Below are 26,048 nucleotides of genomic sequence, written 5' to 3'. Positions count from 1 at the left end.
AGTGCTTCACTTTACAGTGCCTCATTTTACAGTGCTTTGCTTCACAGTGCTTCACTTTACAGTGCCTCATTTTACAGTGCTTTGCTTTACAGTGCTTCACTTTACAGTGCCTCATTTTACAGTGCTTTGCTTTACAGCATTTCACTTTACAGTGCCTCATTTTACAGTGCTTTGCTTTACAGTGCTTCACTTTACAGTGCCTCATTTTACAATGCTTTGCTTTACAGTGCTTCACTTTACAGTGCCTCATTTTACAGTGCTTTGCTTTACAGTGCTTCACTTTACAGTGCCTCATTTTACAATGCTTTGCTTCACAGTGCTTCACTTTACAGTGCCTCATTTTACAGTGCTTTGCTTCACAGTGCTTCACTTTACAGTGCCTCATTTTACAGTGCTTTGCTTCACAGTGCTTCACTTTACAGTGCCTCATTTTACAGTGCTTTGCTTTACAGTGCTTCACTTTACAGTGCCTCATTTTACAATGCTTTGCTTTACAGTGCTTCACTTTACAGTGCCTCATTTTACAGTGCTTTGCTTTACAGTGCTTCACTTTACAGTGCCTCATTTTACAGTGCTTTGCTTTACAGTGCTTCACTTTACAGTGCCTCATTTTACAGTGCTTTGCTTTACAGTGCTTCACTTTACAGTGCCTCATTTTGCTAATGCAACAGTTTTCAGTTATACCCATTCCTCATTTACTCAGATTTCCTACAATAAATATATTCAACATTCGCTATAAGCTAAGAATGAAAACATTTTAAGGTAGGTAATGTGTGTACTGTATATTCATTTTTAAGGCCTAGCTCTATTGTTCACTTAATATATATGTTATCAGGCTTTTAGATGCATCTGAAGGTGATAAGAGGTTATGTTTCAATTTACAGCAGTAGCCTGGAACCTAACCTGCTGTATAAGTGGAGCCCTACAGTAGCCTGGAACCTAACCTGCTGTATAAGTGGAGCCCTACAGTAGCCTGGAACCTAACCTGCTGTATAAGTGGAGCCCTACAGTAGCCTGGAACCTAACCTGCTGTATAAGTGGAGCCCTACAGTAGCCTGGAACCTAACCTGCTGTATAAGCGGAGCCCTACAGTAGCCCGGAACCTAACCTGCTGTATAAGCGGAACCCTACAGTACCCCGGAACCTAACCTGCTGTATAAGCGGAGCCCTACGGTAGCCCGGAACCTAACCTGCTGTATAAGCGGAGCCCTACAGTAGCCTGGAACCTAACCTGCTGTATAAGCGGAGCCCTACAGTAGCCTGGAACCTAACCTGCTGTATAAGCGGAGCCCTACGGTAGCCCGGAACCTAACCTGCTGTATAAGCGGAGCCCTACAGTAGCCCGGAACCTAACCTGCTGTATAAGCGGAGCCCTACAGTAGCCCGGAACCTAGCCTGCTGTATAAGCGGAGCCCTACGGTAGCCCGGAACCTAACCTGCTGTATAAGCGGAGCCCTACAGTAGCCTGGAACCTAACCTGCTGTATAAGCGGAGCCCTACAGTAGCCTGGAACCTAACCTGCTGTATAAGCGGAGCCCTACAGTAGCCTGGAACCTAACCTGCTGTATAAGCGGAGCCCTACAGTAGCCCGGAACCTAACCTGCTGTATAAGCGGAACCCTACGGTACCCCGGAACCTAACCTGCTGTATAAGCGGAGCCCTACGGTAGCCCGGAACCTAACCTGCTGTATAAGCGGAGCCCTACAGTAGCCTGGAACCTAACCTGCTGTATAAGCGGAGCCCTACAGTAGCCTGGAACCTAACCTGCTGTATAAGCGGAGCCCTACGGTAGCCCGGAACCTAACCTGCTGTATAAGCGGAGCCCTACAGTAGCCCGGAACCTAACCTGCTGTATAAGCGGAGCCCTACAGTAGCCCGGAACCTAGCCTGCTGTATAAGCGGAGCCCTACGGTAGCCCGGAACCTAACCTGCTGTATAAGCGGAGCCCTACAGTAGCCTGGAACCTAACCTGCTGTATAAGCGGAGCCCTACAGTAGCCTGGAACCTAACCTGCTGTATAAGCGGAGCCCTACAGTAGCCTGGAACCTAACCTGCTGTATAAGCGGAGCCCTACAGTAGCCCGGAACCTAACCTGCTGTATAAGCGGAGCCCTACGGTAGCCCGGAACCTAACCTGCTGTATAAGCGGAGCCCTACAGTAGCCCGGAACCTAACCTGCTGTATAAGCGGAGCCCTACAGTAGCCTGGAACCTAACCTGCTGTATAAGCGGAGCCCTACAGTAGCCCGGAACCTAACCTGCTGTATAAGCGGAGCCCTACAGTAGCCCGGAACCTAACCTGCTGTATAAGCGGAGCCCTACAGTAGCCTGGAACCTAACCTGCTGTATAAGCGGAGCCCTACGGTAGCCCGGAACCTAACCTGCTGTATAAGCGGAGCCCTACGGTAGCCCGGAACCTAACCTGCTGTATAAGCGGAGCCCTACAGTAGCCCGGAACCTAACTTGCTGTATAAGCGGAGCCCTACAGTAGCCTGGAACCTAACCTGCTGTATAAGCGGAGCCCTACAGTAGCCCGGAACCTAACCTGCTGTATAAGTGGAGCCCTACAGTACCCCGGAACCTAACCTGCTGTATAAGCGGAGCCCTACGGTAGCCCGGAACCTAACCTGCTGTATAAGCAGAGCCCTACGGTAGCCCGGAACCTAACCTGCTGTATAAGCGGAGCCCTACAGTAGCCCGGAACCTAACCTGCTGTATAAGCGGAGCCCTACAGTAGCCCGGAACCTAACCTGCTGTATAAGTGGAGCCCTACAGTAGCCCGGAACCTAACCTGCTGTATAAGCGGAGCCCTACAGTAGCCCGGAACCTAACCTGCTGTATAAGCGGAGCCCTACAGTAGCCCGGAACCTAACCTGCTGTATAAGCGGAGCCCTACAGTAGCCTGGAACCTAACCTGCTGTATAAGCGGAGCCCTACAGTAGCCCGGAACCTAACCTGCTGTATAAGCGGAGCCCTACAGTAGCCCAGAACCTAACCTGCTGTATAAGCGGAGCCCTACAGTAGCCCGGAACCTAATCTGCTGTATGAGCGGAGCCCTACAGTAGCCCGGAGCCTAACCTGCTGTGTAAGCGGAGCCCTACAGTAGCCTGGAACCTAACCTGTTGTAAAAGTGGAGCCCCACAGTAGCCTGAAACCCAACCTGCTATATAAGTGGAGCCCTATAGTAGCCTGAAACATAACCTGCTGTATAAGTGGAGCCCCACAGTAGCCTGAAACCCAACCTGCTATATAAGTGGAGCCCTACAGTAGCCTGAAACCTAACCTGATGTGTAAGTGGAGCCCTACAGTAGCTTGGAACCAAACCTGCTGTACAAATGCATGCGAGGGATAGGTTCATTAGATAAGTGCAGAAGTGTGAATGACTTGTGGTGGTGGTGGTTTGTTGAGTGGTGCTTGTTCTGTAAGGTGTGAGCATCGTTCCTGCTAACCCCCCCCTCCCTTTCTCCACCTGATGAGAGTTGAAGTGTGTCCCTCCGACCAGTTGACAGCCACTTGATTTTCAGCTACCATCAAGTCTGTAGTATCCAGTCCACTCCTGTTCAATAGTTTTTGTTTTGTTCAATTTAGTTGAAACAAGAGCTGAACTCTTGTTTAGGTTTATATTCTGGGAATTCAACCTGAACTTACGTAGTACAACGTAATCATATTTGTCCTCACCATTTCTTTTAAAGGCAGCATGATTATCATATGAGTGACTTCTCGAATGGTTTCTAATTTTCCGTTGCTCTTGACAGCCTTGACTGTTGGCTCGGGTCATCCAACACAGGCAAGATAAGAGGGGCAGCAACAATCTTGGTACAGATCTGAGACTTAATCTGGCATCTGTACCTAAACTGGTCCCCTTCCACTCGTAGCTGACATGCAATCGGCTACACACCATTCTAAAGCCATTCTCCTGTTGTCACCCCACCAGTTTCACTGTGGTTCACAATTGGCGACTCTGCTCCTTCGGACGGGTTGTTAGAGGATCCCAGTACAGTGGAACCTCTACTTGCGAGCGTGTCCACGTGCGAGTTTTTCCAAATATGAGCAGTCAATGGGTCAATTTTTTGCTTCCATACGCGAGCAAAATTTCCACAAGCAAGACCTCAAGGCAGGTTCCTTGACACTGGTGAGGGGCTCTTGCTCTTGATCTCGAGAATTGTTTCATTTGTTTGTTGGACTATCTTACTGAAACTTGGGCAATGTATGATGGAAAGATGCTTCTTAACATACAACAAAAATGAAAAAATCTAAGCATAAATAATGGAGTTCACTTCTCAGCAATTAGCCACCCCTTAGTGGTAATTTTGAATGGTTTTTATGACTGTATTCTCGTTTTTTGGTCTCATTTGATAGAATGGAAGATAAATTACAGAAGCAGATATGATTTTAATTGGTTTCATGAGAAAAAGTGCCTTGAAATTGAGCTCAACCCAGGAGAAATGGTCCATTGCTTGGCCGTTTCAGTGTAAACAAATGACGTCACTGTCCATTCCAATATGCAGTCGTGAATGAGCTGACATATTTATACAATTATTGCAGTAACGAATAACAGTAAATCTTATATTTTTTGAGTAAATAAAAATTACAAATAATTTATATAATAATAATAATAATAATATGTATAATAATAATATGAATAATAACAATACGTATAATAATAATAATAATAATACACTAATAGTATAATACAATAATAATAATAATAATATATGTATAATAATACATATATAATAATAATGTACTACATATAATAATTATAATAATAGACGGCTTCAAAAGGCCGTCACTAGATGGCAGTGTTTACCACAACAAAGAGGGAGCAGTTGTGGCCGCCTCCACCTGTTACATAATGACATATTTTATTCATTCTAGAGTATATATCGTGTTTCTATGTTATTTATATTGTCTGTTATGTCATATTAGATGAACTGTGATATATAAATAAGCCATATAGATGATATTAGCGAAATTATTCATGAAGAATTTTGCCTGGTGTCCAGACAAACTCTCGTCCACCGCCGACACCGCCCATATCACTACATGAATGACATATTTTACTAATTTTAGAGTATATATCAGGTTTCTATGTTATTTATATTGTTTATTATGTCATATTAAATGAAGTGAGATAGATAAATAAGCTGTAGAGTTGATATTTTTGAAGTACAGAATTCCACTGGAACGGATTAATTGCATTTCAATTAATTTAAATGAGGAAAATTGACTCTGCAAACGAGCAAATCCAATTGCGAGCAAGGTCATGGAACGGATTAAACTCGCAAGTAGAGGTTCCACTGTACCTTGGTCCTTCAGGATCCCTACTCTCTCTATTTACTGCAAGTGTCACAACAGTCATGTCCACCTGTGACCCCCCCTCCCTCGACATCAATAATATCTCAGCGTTCCAAATCACGATTCAGAGCTATGTGCCCAGAACATCAGCACGACACCACTATATTTTTCGCTTACATACTAGCCTTGAGTCACTAATTATTTATATATTTCATTCTTTGCTTCAGGTAGGATTAATTTCATGTTTAACCCTTCCACTGTCAGTGATGTATAGGTATGGCTTACAAGGCAGTGTTGGTGACATATTAATACCCCAAAATTCTAGTGGCTTCAAATCTAGCAGGAGAAAGCTGGTAGACCTACATGTGAGAGAATGGGTCTACATGGTCAGTGTGCACAGTATAAAAAAAAATCCTGCAGCACGCAATGCATGAGAAAAAACTACAACCGTGTTTTTGGGTTTAAAAAACTTCGAGGTTATTTTCGTATTGTATTTATGGTTGCATTCTTGTTTTCTTGGTCTCCTTTGATAGAATGGAAGATATATTACAGAATTAGAGATTATTTTGATTGGTTTCACGATGAAAGGTGCCTTGAAATTGAGCTCAAAGTAGTGGAAATGTTCAATTTTTGCCGATGTTCAAGAGTAAACAAATGATATCACCGTCCAATGTGTGTCCAACTGGCCAGTCTAATACGCAGTCACGAATAGCTTGACATTATTTATACAATTATATAATAATGAAGTAGACTGCATAACAGAAAATCTTCCATTTTTGAGTGAATAAAAATTCAAAATGGAAAGCAAGAGTAATATAAGAGGGACCTGGAGACATGACTAATGAACAGAGAAAATGTTATTTTAGTGCCAGGAATGTCTGCACTGTTTATTCTGTTTTGAAACTGGCATCTCCTGAAATTTGTGTGAAATTGGCCAAATTGCCAAATTCTGACCACTTTATTGGGTAGTTGAAATTGGTAAATGGGCAGTTTCTTGTGCTCAGTCGATAGAACAAATGGAGTTCTAGAGAAATAGCTATGAGTTTGGTCGACTGGAATGATGGAATTGGCTGAAAATAGGGCTCAAAGTGGGTGAAATCGCCAATGCGTAATCATCGCCGAGATTACTAACTTCATGAGAGTGTAATTCCACGAGTGTTCCATCAAATTTCACACTTTTGGTGTCATTACCATCGGGAAAAGATTCTCTACCATTTCATAAGAATTTTTTTTTTTTTTAACATTTTTCGACACAGAGTGAGTTTAGAATCAGGGATCCCAACATTTAAATGGTTAAGTGTTTTATATTCTATACAAGTTCTACATATTAAAAAATTTGTTTATCTTACTACGTCATCACTGAATTTTACTATCTTTTAATTTCCACAAGGAGGAATCATCCTTATCACATACTTCTTGAGAGTCTGATAGGGTTGCTGAACCTTCACAATGCAGCCCTACAGTAGCCTGTAACCTGTTGTATATACCTTTGATATACCTTTGAAGAATTTCGAGAGTATATCTACTCTCTGAGCCTGGCCATGGGCCAGGCTTGTCTGGTGCTCGCCTGGTCAACCAGGCTGTTGCTGCTGGAGGCCTGCTGCCCCACATATCCATCACATGTATAAACGGGGTCCTACAGTAGATCGGAAGCTAACCTGCTGTATAAACGGAGCCTACAGTAGCCCGGAAGCTAACCTGCTGTATAAATGGAGCCTACAGTAGCTCGGAAGCTAACCTGCTGTATAAACAGAGCCTACAGTAGCCCGGAAGCTAACCTGCTGTATAAATGGAGCCTACAGTAGCTCGGAAGCTAACCTGCTGTATAAATGGAGCCTACAGTAGCCCAGAAGCTAACCTGCTGTATAAATGGAGCCTACAGTAGCCCGGAAGCTAACCTGCTGTATAAATGGAGCCTACAGTAGCTCGGAAGCTAACCTGCTGTATAAATGGAGCCTACAGTAGCCCGGAAGCTAACCTGCTGTATAAATGGAGCCTACAGTAGCCCGGAAGCTAACCTGCTGTATAAATGGAGCCTACAGTAGCCCGGAAGCTAACCTGCTGTATAAACGGAGCCTACAGTAGCCTGGAAGCTAACCTGCTGTATAAATGGAGCCTACAGTAGCTCGGAAGCTAACCTGCTGTATAAATGGAGCCTACAGTAGCTCGGAAGCTAACCTGCTGTATAAATGGAGCCTACAGTAGCTCGGAAGCTAACCTGCTGTATAAACAGAGCCTACAGTAGCCCGGAAGCTAACCTGCTGTATAAATGGAGCCTACAGTAGCCCGGAAGCTAACCTGCTGTATAAATGGAGCCTACAGTAGCCCGGAAGCTAACCTGCTGTATAAATGGAGCCTACAGTAGCTCGGAAGCTAACCTGCTGTATAAACAGGGCCCTCCTATAGGCGGAACAAGTAGAGATGTGAATAAATAGTTGACAAGGGGCTCAAACCACGGTCCGTAAATTGACAGTCTGACACACTACCGTCTAGGCTGACCTGGACCTCTAATGGGAAGGATTCAGAAGTAATATTTACTGCATTACATCCTGTCAACGGCACCAATTGTAACCCAACTGTATATATACCTCCACCCAGTGGCTGACACCAGGCTGTCATCACCAGAAGTTGATTTAGGTATAATTTACACAATTTCAGATGATTTACAATTGCCTTGCATTGTGTATGTAAATTACCTAGGATAACCCCCAAACACTAGTAAGTTAGTATTTAAACTGACTGAAAATCATTCAGAATTGCATAAAACAAACCTATATAAACTTAAAGTAGATTTTACACAATTTTGGATGATTTACAATTGTTTTACAAAGTAATGTGTAAATCATCTATGGTAAACCCAAGAAAATGTGCACCACTAAGTTACTATTTAAGGTTCTAAAAAATCATATAGAATTGTGTAAAACAAATCTATATAAACTTAAGGAAGATTTTATACAATTTTTGGGATAATTTACAATTGTTATACACAGTAATACAGAACAGCCACTGTGAAAAGAATAGTGAACAACCACGTGATTTCTCATGAAAATCCTTAATTGTTTGTTCTGCGTACTGTGATATCACCTAACTAGGTTAGGGCATTGGCTTAAGCCGGTAGGAGACTTGGACCTGCCTCGCATAGGCCAGTAGGAGACTTGGACCTGCCTCGCATAGGCCAGTAGGCCTGTTGCAGTGTTCCTTCTTTCTTATGTTCTTATCTTTACTGCATACTGTGATCTTATTGCATAGTAATGTATGTAAATTACTCAGAATAACTGCCCACAAGAGCTGAAAGTGAGCTAGCAAGCCTGGTGACAGCACCAGGCTGGTGACAGCACCAGGCTGGTGGCAGCACCAGGCTGGTGGCAGCACCAGGCTGGTGACAGCACCAGGCTGGTGGCAGCACCAGGCTGGTGACAGCACCAAGCTGGTGACAGCACCAGGCTGGTGGCAGCACCAGGCTGGTGACAGCACCAGGCTGGTGACAGCACCAGGCTGGTGACAGCACCAGGCTGGTGGCAGCACCAGGCTGGTGACAGCACCTGGCTGGTGACAGCACCTGGCTGGTGACAGCACCTGGCTGGTGACAGCACCTGGCTGGTGACAGCACCTGGCTGGTGACAGCACCTGGCTGGTGACAGCACCTGGCTGGTGACAGCACCTGGCTGGTGACAGCACCTGGCTGGTGACAGCACCTGGCTGGTGACAGCACCAGGCTGGTGACAGCACCAGGCTGGTGACAGCACCAAGCTGGTGACAGCACCAGGATGGTAACAGCACCTGGCTGGTAACAGCACCTGGCTGGTAACAGCACCTGGCTGGTAACAGCACCTGGCTGGTAACAGCACCTGGCTGGTAACAGCACCTGGCTGGTAACAGCACCTGGCTGGTAACAGCACCTGGCTGGTAACAGCACCTGGCTGGTAACAGCACCTGGCTGGTAACAGCACCTGGCTGGTAACAGCACCTGGCTGGTAACAGCACCTGGCTGGTAACAGCACCAGGCTGGTAACAGCACCTGGCTGGTAACAGCACCTGGCTGGTAACAGCACCAGGCTGGTAACAGCACCTAGCTGGTAACAGCACCTGGCTGGTAACAGCACCTAGCTGGTAACAGCACCTGGCTGGTAACAGCACCTGGCTGGTAACAGCACCTGGCTGGTAACAGCACCAGGCTGGTAACAGCACCTAGCTGGTAACAGCACCAGGCTGGTAACAGCACCTAGCTGGTAACAGCACCTGGCTGGTAACAGCACCTGGCTGGTAACAGCACCAGGCTGGTAACAGCACCTGGCTGGTAACAGCACCTGGCTGGTAACAGCACCAGGCTGGTAACAGCACCTAGCTGGTAACAGCACCAGGCTGGTAACAGCACCTGGCTGGTAACAGCACCTGGCTGGTAACAGCACCAGGCTGGTAACAGCACCAGGCTGGTAACAGCACCAGGCTGGTAACAGCACCAGGCTGGTAACAGATCCTGGCTGATAACAGCACCTGGCTGGTAACAGCACCTAGCTGGTAACAGCACCTAGCTGGTAACAGCACCAGGCTGGTAACAGCACCTAGCTGGTAACAGCACCAGGCTGGTAACAGCACCTGGCTGGTAACAGCACCTGGCTGGTAACAGCACCTGGCTGGTAACAGCACCAGACTGGTAACAGCACCAGGCTGGTAACAGCACCTAGCTGGTAACAGCACCTAGCTGGTAACAGCACCAGGCTGGTAACAGCACCTAGCTGGTAACAGCACCTGGCTGGTAACAGCACCAGGCTGGTAACAGCACCAGGCTGGTAACAGCACCTAGCTGGTAACAGCACCTAGCTGGTAACAGCACCAGGCTGGTAACAGCACCTAGCTGGTAACAGCACCTGGCTGGTAACAGCACCAGGCTGGTAACAGCACCAGGCTGGTAACAGCACCAGGCTGGTAACAGCACCAGGCTGGACTCAAGAGCCTAGAGCCTAGGTTGGGGAACCGGGGTAAATTACCCCAAATGGGATAAAAATGAAAATCTCCGGGGTAATGAAAGCTCAATAAACACACAAATAAAATGCCACAAAATTTGTTATTTAATAAACGAGGCAAATTACGTAAGTTATATTTTTCCAAACCTTGAAGTGAAAATGCTTTCAATAAAATTCTTTAATTAATGAAATTTTTTTTAAAACTCTTATTAATTTCCATTTCATGCAGTTTATTTTCTATTATTTTGTTTAAAGATGGTTCACCAATTATAATACAGTAGGACCACTGTATCCACAGATGGTTCACCAATTATAATACAGTAGGACCGCTGTATCCACAGATGGTTCACCAATTATAATACAGTAGGACCGCTGTATCCACAGATGGTTCACCAATTACAGTGGACCCCCGGTTAACGATATTTTTTCACTCCAGAAGTATGTTCAGGTGCCAGTACTGACCGAATTTGTTCCCATAAGAAATATTGTGAAGTAGATTAGTCCATTTCAAACCCCCAAACACACATACAAACGCACTTACATAAATACACTTACATAATTGGTCGCATTCGGAGGTGATCGTTATGCGGGGGTCCACTGTATAATACAGTAGGACCGCTGTATCCACAGATGGTTCACCAATTATAATACAGTAGGACCGCTGTATCCACAGATGGTTCACCAATTATAATACAGTAGGACCGCTGTATCCACAGATGGTTCACCAATTATAATACAGTAGGACCGCTGTATCCACAGATGCGGTTTCCATGGTTTACCATGGCATGAAAACAACCTTTAACCCTTAAACGGTCCAAACAGATTGACGTTCAAATCCGTAGTGCTCCAAACGTAGATCTAAGTTTTTTACATATTTTCGAACATAACAAAAAAACAAATGTAGATAAAAGTTTTTTTTACACGTTTTCAAATGAAAAAAAAAGATGATCTACATTTTTTTAGATACTTTCAAATGTTGAAAAAACGTATATATACGTTTGGACCGTTTAAGGGTTAAATCTGCTTAATAATGACACCAAAGAACATTAGTAATACCGACAGTTCTTCAAAGCCTAAGAGAAGCCATGAATGCTTCCCATCGGATAATTTTCCACTTATTGTGTATAATTTATGAATCAAATTTTGTACTAGGTATGTATGAAAAGGAAAAACTCATATACAGCCTCTCCTCACTTAATGACGGAGTCCTGTTCCTAAGACTACGTTGGTAAACGAATTCATGGCTAAGTGAGGAGCTTACTATAATGGTAGTGGGTTTGTGTCAATCATCTGTGATACAGGTCTCCCTCAACATTCGCAAGGGTTAGGGGATCAAGAGCCTCGCAAATGTTGAAAAATCGCGAATGTTTGGTGCCCCAGTGTATTGTAGGGAAATATAATACAATACTGCTTCCTTAACTTGTTGAACCATGAACAATCATAAAATACATGAAAACGTCGTAAATTGTACTAAATACATATATGTTATGCTTTAATAACATGTATGTTATTAAATACCACTGCCTCCGTCACTGCCTCCACCACTTCCTCAACCACTGCGAGTCCCTACTACCCTCCCTCCGACCCCCACAACTGGCAGCCAGCCCTCCCACCACTCAGTGTGGTGAGTGTTTTGTTTGTTCATTATTTGCTATTAAACTACAGTATAAATAATGTAAACCCATTCATGACTGCATATTGGAATGGCTATTCGGACAAGTATTAGACAGTGACATCATGTGTTTACTCTTGAACACTGCAAAGAATCAAACATTTCTGCTACTGCTAATAATAACAACAACAATAATAATAATAATAATAATAATAATAATAATAATAATAATAATAATAATAATAATAATAATAATAATAATAATAATAATAAATACGATATAAATGAAGAAGGAAATTGTACAAAAATACGAGGGAATGGTTGACACATCGTCAGTGTGACTTTGTTTATGCTGGAGTAAGCATTAGTCTCCGTGCTCTTCCAAACATTTCACAATACTAATTCAGCGGTTGAGGCAGTGGTATTTAATAACATATATGCTATAAATAATAATAGTACATGTTATTATTAATAACATGTATTATTATTATTAATATGTATGTTATTAAATACCACTTCCTCAACCGCTGAATTATTGTGAAATGTTTGGAAGAGCACGGAGACTAATGCTCACTCCAGCATAAACAAAGTCACACTGATGATGTGTCAACCATTCCCTCGTATTTTTGTACAATTTCCTTCTTCAATTATATCGTATTTATTATTATTATTATTATTATTATTATTATTATTATTAATATTATTATTATTATTATTATTATTATTGTTATTATTAGCAATAGCAGAAATGTTTGATTCTTTGCTGTGTTCAAGAGTAAACACATGATGTCACCGTCTAATACTTGTCCGAATAGCCATTCCAATATGCAGTCATGAATAGGTTTACATTATTTATACTGTAGTTTAATAAATAGTAAATAATGAACAAACAAAACACTCACCACACTGAGTGGTGGGAGGGCTGGCTGCCAGTTGTGGGGGTCGGTGGGAGGGTAGTAGGGACTCGCAGGTGGCGGGAAACTTAAATATGATTTGGCGGCTGGGAATTTGGCAGTTGGGAATTCGTGAATGTGTGAAGCCCGCGAAAGCTGAAAACGCGAATGTTGAGGGAGACCTGTATTGTTTTAATGTCACCATTGCACCATTTATAAAAATTTTTAGCATTCAGTGGTACAACGGGATACAAAATTAATTCATTCCAGAAGGCTGTTCGAGTGCCGATACTGAACGAATTTGTTCCCATAAGGAATAATGTAAATTAGATTAAGCCATTTCAGGCCACCAAAAATACACTTACAAAAGAACTTACATAGCTGTTTGAGTTTTGAGGTACAACTGTACTTGTAAATGTTTATACATTAGTGTACTGTACGTATATTGTAATAAACAAAATAGAGGAAATCAGCTCTAATATACATTATTTAGGTATAAATACTGGTCAGAAAGCCCATCGTAAGTCTGAGTTGTTGGTAAACGAGTATGTCGCTAAGTGAGGAGAGACTGTACAGGAAGTCTTCAACTTACGAACATGTTGGGGACCTTCTGTATAGTCTTGGGTAAAAGGACAAGTGCAACTAATGTGACATTTTATTGTGGAAACGTTTTGCTCTCCAGGAGCTTTATCAAGCCATTACAAACAATACATGAACAAACAGCACATTGTTTGTAATGGCTTGATAAAGCTGGAGAGCAAAACGTTGCCACAATAAAATGTTAAATTAGTTGCACTTGTGTCCTTTTACCTAACATACTGCTCGCAATTCTACCAACTTTAATGCATTTCTGTATTGTGTATAATAATGTTATACACAATAATGATATTATTATTATTATAATCAAGAGGGAAGAGCTAAACCCGTACGATTATACAGTGCCTATGGGGGGATATGGAAGGTATTCAGGCTCAATTCAGGAAACTGGAGCAGATTCAATTTCCTGGATCAAGAACCCCTCACCAATATCAAGGAACCTCCCTAGAGGGGATAATAATGACATAATAATAATATACCCAATAATACAGCCTCTCCTCACTTAGCGACGTACTTGTTTACCGACACCTCGGACTTACAACGGGCTCTCTGACCAGCATTTATACCTAAAATAATGTATATTAGAGCTGATTTCCTCTATTCTGTTTATTACAGTATACAGTACACTACTGTATAAACATTTAAAAATATACCAGAAATGTTATAAATGGTGCAAAGGTGACATTAAAACAATATCAAAGATGACTGACACAAACCCACTACCATTATAGTATGTTCCTCACTTAGCGACGAATTCATTTACCAACGTGGTCTTAGGCACGGAACTTCGTCGTTAAGTGAGGAGAGGTTGTAATATTATTACACAATACGTGAAATTCTCAACGTTTCATAAGTCGAGGACTTCCTGTACCCTGCAGATACGTGGGGTCCCACTGTATATATTCCATACAAATGGATTCAATAAACTATTTTGAATCTGAAGGTTTCATGCGTTTTCCTGATTCAGTGGACTTTCAAGTCCGGTGGGCAATTTCCCGCTACACAAATTTCTTTTGATGAAACGCCAAAAAAAGTTTGCCGACCCCAGGGCAAGAAGAAACCCTGGCAACCAATCACAGCTGAAACTGGACAATGTTGTTAAATACAGTGAAAGAAAAACAGAAATGTTGGTAAGTTCAGTGAGCCAAAAATATAAAGAAATCAAGTTGCTAGTATATATAGTGAGTGAAAAACTGAATATTAACGTAAATGAATGTTAAAATAACTGTTTGATGTTAATATAACTGTCAGAATGTTAATATAACTGTCATAATGTTAATATAATTATCAGAATGTTAATAAAACTGTCAGAATGTTAATATAACTGTCATAATGTTAATATAACTGTCATGTTAATATAACTGTCAGAATGTTAATATAACTGTCATAATGTTAATATAACTGTCATAATGTTAATATAACTGTCATAATGTTAATATAACTGTCATAATGTTAATATAACTGTCATAATGTTAATATAACTGTCATAATGTTAATATAACTGTCATAATGTTAATATAACTGTCTAATATAACTGTCAAAATGTTAATATAACTGTCATAATGTTAATATAACTGTCATAATGTTAATATAACTGTCATAATGTTAATATAACTGTCATAATGTTAATATAATTATCAGAATGTTAATAAAACTGTCAGAATGTTAATATAACTGTCATAATGTTAATATAACTGTCATGTTAATATAACTGTCAGAATGTTAATATAACTGTCATAATGTTAATATAACTGTCAGACTGTCAATATAACTGTCAGAATGTTAATATAACTGTCATAATGTTAATATAAATGTCAGAATGTTAATATAACCGTCATAATGTTAATATAACTGTCATAATGTTAATATAACTGTCATAATGTCAATATAACTGTCAGAATGTTAATATAACTGTCAGAATGTTAATATAACTGTCATAATGTTAATATAAATGTCAGAATGTTAATATAACTGTCAGAATGTTAATATAACTGTCATAATGTTAATATAACTGTCATAATGTTAATATAACTGTCATAATGTTAATATAACTGTCAGAATGTTAATATAACTGTCATAATGTTAATATAAATGTCAGAATGTTAATATAACTGTCAGAATGTTAATATAACTGTCATAATGTTAATATAACTGTCATAATGTTAATATAACCGTCATAATGTTAATATTAACATAATTTAACCCACAAATACTGGCACATTAACAACCATAAGGAAGGTGACCGCAGCCTCACATAAAACCCTCAAACCACCAGTAATAAGCGCCAGAAAACCTCCACATTAAGACATGATGCGGTAAATAACACGGCGGAGCTGCCCCACCTGTGCACCCGGCGATGATGATGTTAAAATACGGTTAAATACGGTTAAATACGGGGAGGTCCAGTCTTGTCATTAAGTGTATCAGCTGATCCTCAGAGCTATGATCTAAACTATAAGAGATTAAATAGTTAATAATGACGATGTAATAGGATCAAATGCTATTTTAGAAGGTGTTTGATACTTTAAATTTAGAATTTGATTCTTTTTAAGAGATTTTGTTTGCTCGGAATCCCCCTATAAATTATTAAAGTTCAAACTGGGGAGTAGAAGGTTTAGTCATTTATAGCGTTATTTTAGAAAAAATACCATTTTTAGGGGGATAAACGGCAAATCAGGGGTATTTATGGGTACGAGATGGTATAGATAAGCAGCACGGGTATGTATGGGTGGGTATAGATGGGTATGAAGGGGCAGAAGGTGTGTGTTGGGTCCCGGGGATCTAGTTCGCCTGGCGGAGGGGGGATCGATCGCGGGAGTGGCGCGGCTCATCAGCTGGTCAACAGCAGTCACCAACAACAACCCTTATTTTAACCCCATTTTCACCCATTATACACCCTTAGCGCCCCTTAGACGGCAACCCCTGGACACGGTGCGTCGTGCGGTGCCCCCTCAAGCCCCCCACCATGCCCTAAACCCCCCGCCAAGTGACTGGCAACTCGGGGGCGCACATGTAGCCATTAACCTCAACGTCACATTTACAGCAAATATTATTATTATTATGAGCAGCAGGTAACTGAGCAGCGAGTTGTAGGTGAGTACCCGTCCTCCAGTACCCTCCGTGCCCCGCACCTACCCGCATACCCACCCAGACCCACTTAAAACTACCTTAAACCTCCCTTGTTGTGGCTGGGGGCGCGCGCGCGCGCTCTGACCATAATAATAATAATAGACTTTAGATAGATAGATGGATAGATAGATGTGTGAGAAGATAGATGTGGGGATAGATAGATGTGTGGGTAGATAGATGTGGAGATAGATAGATGTGTGGGTAGATAGATGTGTGGGTAGATAGATGTGTGGGTAGATAGATGTGGGGATAGATAGATGTGTGAATAGATAGATGTGGGATAGATAGATGTGGGATAGATAGATGTGTGGATACATAGATGTGGGATAGATAGATGTGGGATAGATAGATGTGTGGATAGATAGATGTGCAGATAGATAGTCAAGATAGATTATATTAATTTCAATTTAAGATGGACTTCATATTTGCGTAGTTTACCCTGATAGATAGATAGATAATTGGATGAATGGATAGATAAGTAGACAGATAGATGTGATAGTCAAGGTAGACAGAGTATAATTATTTGAATTTAAAATGAACTTCATATTTGTGTGGTTTACCCTGATAGATGGATGGATAGATAGATAATTGTATGGATAGATAGATGTGATAGATAGTCAAGGTAGAGTATATTCATTTGAATTTCATATTTGTGTAGTTTACTCCTATAGATGGATAGATGGCTAGATAGATAGATGGACAAATAGATGGATATCTAGATAGATAGTCACTGTAGCAAAACTATATTCATTTCAATTTAAGATAAATTATATACGGTGGAACTCTGGATTTCGTACGCACCATATATTGTACGTTTCGGATTTATAACAATTTATTGGGCAGAATTTAGCTTCGGAGTTTGTATCTTCGCCCGGAAATCGTACGTATCAGACACGTCCACCCGCCCGGGATGCCGCCTCAGTCTGGCTCTGTCAGTGGTCGCCTGAGCATTCATCCGAAACATTTCGCAATTTTTGTGCTTGTTTATTGATTGCGACTGCCACCACGGGTCCAAAGAAAGTTTCTAGTGCCGGCCCTTTGGTAAAGAAGGTCAAAAACACGATAGAATTCAAGAAAGAGATTGTAGAAAAATGCGAAAGTGGCGTACGTTTAGCCGAGCTTGCCAGGATGTACGGGAAGTTAAAATCAACACCCTTTTCCATCCTGGCAAAGAAAGAAATCGAGGAAGCTAAAGTTGCGAAAGGGGTAAATATGCTAACAAAACAGAGATTACAAACAATTGAAGATGTGGAGAAGTTGTTGTTGGTATTGATCGACGAGACACAGCGGCAGATAGTGTTGTGGAGTTGATCACTTGTGAAAAGGCAAGGCAGTTGCATGCGGATGTCGTAAAGAAAATGCCTGGAACGAGTGCTGCTGTTAGTGAATTTAAGGCCAGAGGCTGGTTCAGCAGGTTCAAGAAGCATCGTGGCATACACAGTGTGGTGAGGCTGCAAGTTCGTACAAACGTGCGGCCGAGGAATTTGTGTAGGAATTCAAGGGGTACGTAAAGGCTGAAGGATTCCACCCCCAACAACATAAGAACATAAGAAAGGAGGATCACTGCAGCAGGCCTGTTGGCCCATACTAGGCAGGTCCTTACAATCCATCCCAAGTGTTCACTTGTGACAAAACAAGCCTGTTTTGGAAGAAAATGCCAGAGAAAACCTACATTATGCAAGAGGAAAAGGCACTACCAGGCCACAAGCCTATGAAAGACAGGCTTACTCTTGTGTGGTAATGCTAGTGGGGATTTCACTCTGAAAATTCCAGTGTCCAAGAAAAACAATGTCATCAAGAATAGATTGTGTGTGATGTGGAAGGCTAATAATAAGGTATGGGTCACAAGGCACATTTTCAAAGAGTGGGTCACTTGTGTGTTTGGCACAAATGTGAAAAAATATCTCTTGGAAAAGAAATTGGCACTCAAGTGCCTCCTGGTACTGGACAATGCTCCTGCTCATCCTCCAGACTTGGAAGACCAAGTGTTTAGGGACTTCAGTTTTATAACAGTGAAGTTCTTGCCTACTAACACCACTCCTCTTATCCAACCCATGGACCAGCAGGTCATTTCTAACTTCAAGAAACTCTATACCAAAGCAGTGTTTCAAAGGTGCTTTTAAGTGACCTTGGATGCTCATTTGACCCTAAGAGAGTTCTGGAGGGATCACTTCAATATCTTCCATTGCATAAGCCTTATAAGTCTTGGCAGGAAGTAACTTCCAGGACTTTGAACTCTGCTTGGAGAAAATTGTGGCCAGAATGTGTCCTCAATAAAGATTTTGAAGGGTTTGAGGCTGACCCTGTCAACTCTATGCCTGTTGTGGAATCTATTGTGTCTTTGGGGAAGTCCATGGGGTTGGATGTGAGTGACCACGATGTGGAAGAGTTGGTGAAGGACCACAGGGAAGTGCTGCAAGAGCTTCATCTGGAGCAGCAACAGACCACAGTTGAGGAAATTGCTTCAGAGGACGAGGAAGAGAGAGGGGAGACTGTGCCTTCTTCAGTGATTAAGGACACTTGTGCAAAGTGGAATGAGGTGCAAACTTTTGTTGAAAATATCACCCTAACCAAGCTGAAACAAACCATATCTGCAACATGTTCAGTGACAATGTCATGTCCCAATTTAGGCAAATCTTAGAGAGATGCCAGAAACAGAGCTCTCTGGACAGATTTTTAATGCTACAGGGGTCTAGTGCCAGTAAAAGACAAAGAAGGGAAGTAACCCCAGAGATGACTTTGATACCTGAAGTCCTTATGGAGGGGGATTCCCCTTCCAAACAATTAAATCAAATCAAATTTTATTTCTTTGCAAGTAGTAGATTGGGATTATGTATTTACAATAATGAGTTGCAGTACAAAGACAGCTTCCATCATGCCTAGGCATTATGGGCAGACTTAATTTAATTGCTTACTGACTACTTAATACTCAAGAAATTTATCGTAGTTTAAAAAAACCATACCCCGGGGGGGACTGAACCCGCGGTCAGAGAGTCTCAAAACTCCAGACCGTTGCGTTAGCCACTGGACCAGCTAGCCACAATAAGATTCATCCAACTAGGTATATTTCTACTTGCATTTGTGGTCACAGTGGTGCCTATGCTAACCTTCCTATGGTGTAGAAATATACCTAGTTGGACGAATCTTATTGTGGCTAGCTGGTCTAGTGGCTAACACGACGGGCTGGAGTTTTGAGACTCTCTGACCGCGGGTTCAGTCCCCCCCGGGGTATGGTTTGTTTGCAATCGTCATTAAGATTTCGTGAGTCATATCATAGTTTAAGTTGTACAATAGTTCAGCTCCCGCTCCCCTCCTCACTTTCTTCAATACGCCAACAAGAGTCTTCAATAAATGTATTTAATGTTCATTTATCATTAAAATTAGTCCTCTATATTTATTTCTCATTGTTTATGGAAAGAAAACTATATATTTATTCTTTAAAAAAATGTGTTTTTTGTTAATATTTTTAGGTGTCTGGGACGGATTATTGTATTTGCATTATTATTTCTGGGGAATGTTGCTTCAGTTCTCATACACTTCGGATTTAGACCGACTTTCTGGTATGGATTAAGTATGAAATCCAGGACTCCACTGTAGTAGTATGTCACTGATGTCAGCTATGGTCTGTATACCTTGTACATGTACTGGTATACCTTGTACATGTACTGGTATACCTTGTACATGTACTGGTATACCTTGTACATGTACTTGTATATCTTGTACATGTACTTGTATACCTTGTACATGTACTGGTATACCTTGTACATGTACTTGTATACCTTGTACATGCACTTGTATACCTTGTACATGTACTTGTATACCTTGTACATGTACTTGTATACCTTGTATATGCACTTGTATACCTTGTACATGTACTGGTATACCTTGTACATGTACTTGTATACCTTGTACATGTGCTTGTATACCTTGTACATGTACTTGTATACCTTGTACATGCACTTGTATACCTTGTACATGTACTTGTATACCTTGTACATGTACTGGTATACCTTGTACGTGTACTGGTATACCTTGTACGTGTACTGGTATACCTTGTACGTGTACTGGTATACCTTGTACGTGTACTGGTATACCTTGTACATGTACTTGTATACCTTGTACATGTACTTGTATACCTTGTACATGTACTTGTATACCTTGTACATGTACTGGTATACCTTGTACATGTACTGGTATACCTTGTACATGTACTTGTATACCGTGTACATGTACTTGTATACCTTGTACATGTACTTGTATACCTTGTACATGTACTTGTATACCTTGTACGTGTACTTGTATACCTTGTACGTGTACTTGTATACCTTGTACGTGTACTTGTATACCTTGTACGTGTACTGGTATACCTTGTACGTGTACTGGTATACCTTGTACGTGTACTGGTATACCTTGTACGTGTACTGATATACCTTGTACGTGTACTTGTATACCTTGTACATGTACTTGTATACCTTGTACATGTACTTGTATTCCTTGTACATGTACTTGTATACCTTGTACATGTACTGGTATACCTTGTACATGTACTGGTATACCTTGTACATGTACTGGTATACCTTGTACATGTACTGGTATACCTTGTACATGTACTGGTATACCTTGTATATGTACTGGTATACCTTGTGCATGTACTTGTATACCTTGTACATGTACTGGTATATCTTGTGCATGTACTTGTATACCTTGTACATGTGCTTGTATACCTTGTACATGTACTGGTATACCTTGTACATGTACTGGTATACCTTGTACATGTACTGGTATACCTTGTACATGTACTGGTATACCTTGTACATGTACTTGTATACCTTGTACATGTACTTGTATACCTTGTACCTGTACTGGTATACCTTGTACCTGTACTTGTATACCTTGTGCATGTCAGTATAACACGTAACATCAGTGATGGTAGTTATTGTGACGTCAGTATAACACGTAACATCAGTGATGGTAGTTATTGTGACGTCAGTATAACACGTAACATCAGTGATGGTAGTTATTGTGGCGTCAGTATAACGTAACATCAGTGATGGTAGTTATTGTGACGTCAGTATAACACGTAACATCAGTGATGGTAGTTATTGTGACGTCAGTATAACGTAACATCAGTGATGGTAGTTATTGTGACGTCAGTATAACACGTAACATCAGTGATGGTAGTTATTGTGACGTCAGTATAACGTAACATCAGTGATGGTAGTTATTGTGACGTCAGTATAACGTAACATCAGTGATGGTAGTTATTGTGACGTCAGTATAACGTAACATCAGTGATGGTAGTTATTATGACGCCAATATAACACGTAACATCAGTGATGGTAGTTATTGTGACGTCAGTATAACGTAACATCAGTGATGGTAGTTATTGTGACGTCAGTATAACGTAACATCAGTGATGGTAGTTATTGTGACGTCAGTATAACGTAACATCAGTGATGGTAGTTATTGTGACGTCAGTATAACGTAACATCATTGTGTTTACATTAAGGTGTAACTGCGCTATTTTCTGTTTGAAATTCCGTTTTTGGCGCGCAAGTTTGTTTACATTAAGGTATAACTGCGCTATTTTCTGTCTACGTATTTGGCGGGCATGTTTGTTTACGTATGCTTACGCTATTTTCATTATGTAATATACTTTGTGTTGTAGTTGTGGTCTGACAGAAAAAGAAAATAGAGAAATGTCACTTAGGTTTAGTTGTTGTTGTTGTTGTGTGTGTGTGTGTGTGTGTGTGTGTGTGTGTGTGTGTGTGTGTGTGTGTGTGTGTGTGTGTGTGTGTGTGTGTGTGTGTGTGTGTGTGTGTGGGGAGGGGAGTGATGACCAGGGCTAGGACCAGGGGCCCTGGTCCAGGGGCCACAGTGGGGACCCTCCGTTCAACAAGAGGCTCAGTGTGCCACTGAACAGTGACGTTAAGGTGTTACACCTGTTATCAACATTATTACACTGTTGTTATCAACATTATTACACTGTTATCAACATTATTACACTGTTGTTGTTATCAACATTATTACACTGTTATTAACATTATTACACTGTTGTTGTTATCAACATTATTACACTGTTATTAACATTATTACACTGTTGTTGTTATCAACATTATTACACTGTTGTTATCAACATTATTACACTGTTGTTGTTATCAACATTATTACACTGTTGTTATCAACATTATTACACTTATCAACATTATTACACTGTTGTTGTTATCAACATTATTACACTGTTGTTGTTATCAACATTATTACACTGTTGTTATCAACATTATTACACTGTTGTTGTTATCAACATTATTACACTGTTGTTGTTATCAACATTATTACACTGTTGTTATCAACATTATTACACTTATCAACATTATTACACTGTTGTTGTTATCAACATTATTACACTGTTGTTGTTATCAACATTATTACACTGTTGTTGTTATCAACATTATTACACTGTTATTAACATTATTACACTGTTGTTGTTATCAACATTATTACACTGTTGTTGTTATTAACATTATTACACTGTTGTTGTTATCAACATTATTACACTGTTATTAACATTATTACACTGTTGTTGTTATCAACATTATTACACTGTTGTTATCAACATTATTACACTGTTGTTGTTATTAACATTATTACACTGTTGTTGTTATCAACATTATTACACTGTTATTAACATTATTACACTGTTGTTGTTATTAACATTATTACACTGTTGTTGTTATTAACATTATTACACTGTTGTTGTTATCAACATTATTACACTGTTGTTGTTATCAACATTATTACACTGTTGTTATCAACATTATTACACTTATCAACATTATTACACTGTTGTTGTTATCAACATTATTACACTGTTGTTGTTATCAACATTATTACACTGTTGTTGTTATCAACATTATTACACTGTTGTTATCAACATTATTACACTGTTGTTGTTATCAACATTATTACACTGTTATCAACATTATTACACTGTTGTTATCAACATTATTACACTGTTATCAACATTATTACACTGTTATCAACATTATTACACTGTTGTTGTTATCAACATTATTACACTGTTGTTGTTATCAACATTATTACACTGTTGTTGTTATCAACATTATTACACTTATCAACATTATTACACTGTTGTTGTTATCAACATTATTACACTGTTGTTGTTATCAACATTATTACACTGTTATCAACATTATTACACTGTTGTTATCAACATTATTACACTGTTGTTATCAACATTATTACACTGTTGTTGTTATCAACATTATTACACTGTTATCAACATTATTACACTGTTGTTATCAACATTATTACACTGTTGTTATCAACATTATTACACTGTTGTTGTTATCAACATTATTACACTGTTATCAACATTATTACACTGTTGTTATCAACATTATTACACTGTTATCAACATTATTACACTGTTATCAACATTATTACACTGTTGTTGTTAACATTATTACACTGTTATCAACATTATTACACTGTTGTTGTTATCAACATTATTACACTGTTGTTGTTATCAACATTATTACACTGTTGTTGTTATCAACATTATTACACTGTTATCAACATTATTACACTGTTGTTATCAACATTATTACACTGTTGTTATCAACATTATTACACTGTTGTTGTTATCAACATTATTACACTGTTATTATCAACATTATTACACTGTTGTTGTTATCAACATTATTACACTGTTGTTATCAACATTATTACACTGTTATTATCAACATTATTACACTGTTGTTATCAACATTATTACACTGTTATTAACATTATTACACTGTTATCAACATTATTACACTGTTGTTATCAACATTATTACACTGTTGTTATCAACATTATTACACTGTTATCAACATTATTACACTGTTGTTATCAACATTATTACACTGTTATTATCAACATTATTACACTGTTATTATCAACATTATTACACTGTTATCAACATTATTACACTGTTATCAACATTATTACACTGTTATTATCAACATTATTACACTGTTATCAACATTATTACACTGTTGTTATCAACATTATTACACTGTTATTATCAACATTATTACACTGTTATCAACATTATTACACTGTTGTTATCAACATTATTACACTGTTGTTGTTATCAACATTATTACACTGTTATCAACATTATTACACTGTTGTTATCAACATTATTACACTGTTGTTATCAACATTATTACACTGTTATTAACATTATTACACTGTTGTTGTTATCAACATTATTACACTGTTATCAACATTATTACACTGTTGTTGTTATCAACATTATTACACTGTTATCAACATTATTACACTGTTGTTGTTATCAACATTATTACACTGTTATCAACATTATTACACTGTTATCAACATTATTACACTGTTATTAACATTATTACACTGTTGTTATCAACATTATTACACTGTTCTTGTTAACATTATTACACTGTTATCAACATTATTACACTGTTGTTATCAACATTATTACACTGTTGTTGTTAACATTATTACACTGTTGTTATCAACATTATTACACTGTTCTTGTTAACATTATTACACTGTTATCAACATTATTACACTGTTGTTATCAACATTATTACACTGTTGTTGTTATCAACATTATTACACTGTTGTTATCAACATTATTACACTGTTATCAACATTATTACACTGTTATCAACATTATTACACTGTTATCAACATTATTACACTGTTGTTATCAACATTATTACACTGTTGTTATCAACATTATTACACTGTTGTTGTTATCAACATTATTACACTGTTATTAACATTATTACACTGTTGTTGTTATCAACATTATTACACTGTTGTTGTTATCAACATTATTACACTGTTGTTGTTATCAACATTATTACACTGTTGTTGTTATCAACATTATTACACTGTTATCAACATTATTACACTGTTGTTGTTATCAACATTATTACACTGTTATTAACATTATTACACTGTTATCAACATTATTACACTGTTGTTATCAACATTATTACACTGTTGTTGTTAACATTATTACACTGTTGTTATCAACATTATTACACTGTTCTTGTTAACATTATTACACTGTTATCAACATTATTACACTGTTGTTATCAACATTATTACACTGTTGTTGTTATCAACATTATTACACTGTTGTTATCAACATTATTACACTGTTATCAACATTATTACACTGTTATCAACATTATTACACTGTTATCAACATTATTACACTGTTGTTATCAACATTATTACACTGTTGTTATCAACATTATTACACTGTTGTTGTTATCAACATTATTACACTGTTATTAACATTATTACACTGTTGTTGTTATCAACATTATTACACTGTTGTTGTTATCAACATTATTACACTGTTGTTGTTATCAACATTATTACACTGTTGTTGTTATCAACATTATTACACTGTTGTTGTTATCAACATTATTACACTGTTGTTGTTATCAACATTATTACACTGTTATCAACATTATTACACTGTTGTTATCAACATT

The 26,048-nt window shown here is 39.2% G+C and overlaps 2 protein-coding genes across 8 annotated transcripts in view; one reads left to right on the top strand and one right to left on the bottom strand.

Moving 5' to 3' along the window:
- Ykt6 (YKT6 v-SNARE) overlaps positions 1 to 15,837 on the bottom strand; it is a 34,228-nt gene extending 18,391 nt beyond the window's left edge. The window contains exons 1-2 of one of the 2 annotated variants that reach the window (XM_070079734.1): positions 15,705 to 15,814; positions 14,193 to 14,447 (exon numbers count right to left, since the gene is read on the bottom strand). The gene's annotated coding sequence lies outside the window, so the exon portion shown is untranslated. Of the gene's footprint in view, positions 1 to 14,192; positions 14,448 to 15,704 lie in introns of both variants that reach the window. The other variant, XM_070079733.1, reaches the window with a different exon arrangement.
- A 313-nt stretch (positions 15,838 to 16,150) lies between these two features.
- The window catches only part of LOC128700948 (uncharacterized), a 132,301-nt gene continuing 122,403 nt past the window's right edge, over positions 16,151 to 26,048 (top strand). For all 6 annotated transcript variants that reach the window (XM_053794443.2, XM_053794441.2, XM_053794442.2 and 3 more), the window contains exon 1: positions 16,151 to 16,455. The gene's annotated coding sequence lies outside the window, so the exon portion shown is untranslated. The remainder of the gene's footprint in view (positions 16,456 to 26,048) is intronic.

Source organism: Cherax quadricarinatus, unplaced genomic scaffold (assembly GCF_038502225.1).
Source record: "Cherax quadricarinatus isolate ZL_2023a unplaced genomic scaffold, ASM3850222v1 Contig9, whole genome shotgun sequence".
Taxonomy (NCBI): Eukaryota; Metazoa; Arthropoda; class Malacostraca; order Decapoda; family Parastacidae; genus Cherax; species Cherax quadricarinatus.
The sequence above is the reverse complement of the archived record's forward strand: the minus strand, read 5'-3'. Positions and strand labels throughout refer to the sequence as shown.